Source organism: Capsicum annuum, chromosome 3 (assembly GCF_002878395.1).
Source record: "Capsicum annuum cultivar UCD-10X-F1 chromosome 3, UCD10Xv1.1, whole genome shotgun sequence".
In the NCBI taxonomy this organism is placed as follows: domain Eukaryota; kingdom Viridiplantae; phylum Streptophyta; class Magnoliopsida; order Solanales; family Solanaceae; genus Capsicum; species Capsicum annuum.
Window position 1 is genome coordinate 21032253 of NC_061113.1, and position 1638 is coordinate 21033890.

Genomic DNA, 1638 nt, shown 5'->3' on the forward strand with positions numbered 1-1638 from the left:
TTTTACGTCATTTTTAAATACCACATAAAAAATAAAATATTAAAATAATTCATTTTTCTTTCATCCCCCACCCCCAAACACACACACAATTTTTTTCAAGAAAAGATGGTTGCTTTGATCAAAAGAATACTCACGAAGTAAAAAAAAAAAATTACCAAATGAAATTCAAGAAATAATTCCTCTGAACTTGTCAAGTTCATAAACATACAAAATTCTCTCTCTTACACGCACAATATTTTTTTCAAAAAAAGATTGTTGATGTTCAACACCCTTCATTCAATAGTTGCACCATTGTGTGTGTTCCAACGAAACCAGCTTAACGAGGCATCAAAATATTTTCTTGACGTTCAACACTGATTTTAGAAAATAGAAAAAAGGTTGAATCTTTGTTGTAACCAGAAGCAATTTTTATGGAGAAATTCTTCAATTGATTTAAATTTTTAACTATAAATTCAAATACACAAAACAATAAATTTTTAATTCTTAATTTTAAATATATTTAACAAATCAACAAAAATCACTACTTTTACTCTCCTCATACTTATTCAATATCGAATTACCCATTTCATGAGCTGAATAACCCAATTTACCCTTCAATTGCTTATACCCAAATCTTAAATTCCTACAAGGAGCATGAATTTCTCTTGAAATCACCCATTTACCCTTCACTTGCTTATATCCAAATTTTGAATTCCTACAAAGAGAATAAATTTCTCTTCGAATTGGGTTTATCGAATTCGGATACTTGAAAGACTTATGTATATTTGATGATTTACTTGGTACTAATGATGTGGTGGTGATGGTACGGGGTTGGGATGGAGGACAAGGGTGGGAATGGTTGATTAATGTCGTGGTGGTGGTGTTGGGTGGGGGAGGGGGGCGGGGAGGGGGGTGGCTGGATATGTCATGCTCGGTGGGGTAGGGGACGTTAGGGACGGGGGAGGGGTAGATAAAGAAAACAGAGATTTTGAGATTTTTTTTTAAAAATTTGTTGTTCCTATTCTTTAAATTAATTATTTTTTAAATTTTAAAAATATTTTGAACTGAAAAATGTTAACTTCACTTGCCTAAAAATGCACACGCGTTTGTCATCTGAACCCCTCAACTCAATAAAATATTGATCAGTTTTATTAAGTTGAGGGGTTCAGATGACAAAAGTCTAAGTAGAGGTGTTCACTTTACAAACTCAAACAAGTACAAGGATTCACGAAACCATTTCATCTAAATTAAAGTTGTGTGTGATCCTTTTAAGTGTGGGAATATATTATTGGTATGTGTTGTTGTTGTGTTATACTTTAAATTTTGTTGTTTTGAGCTAGAATGTTGGAATTGAAAAAACTAGGGTTAATAAATAAAAATGACGGCCTAAACTTGACATCAAATTATAACTTTGACCTTAAACTTTGATAGTGCACAAATAGGACCTTTAACTATTCATAACCTGAACAAATATGACCTCTGATTTTGCAACCCCATGCGTGAGTCTCACTCGCGCCTACGTGGAAAGGTAATTCAATCACACGGTGCCACGTCGTTAAAAGGGATGACTTGGAGAGAGGTCATATTTGTGCAGTTTTGAATAGTTAAAGGTCATATTTGTGCTCTGTCAAAGTTTTATTTTTTGTGTTAAAACGACTT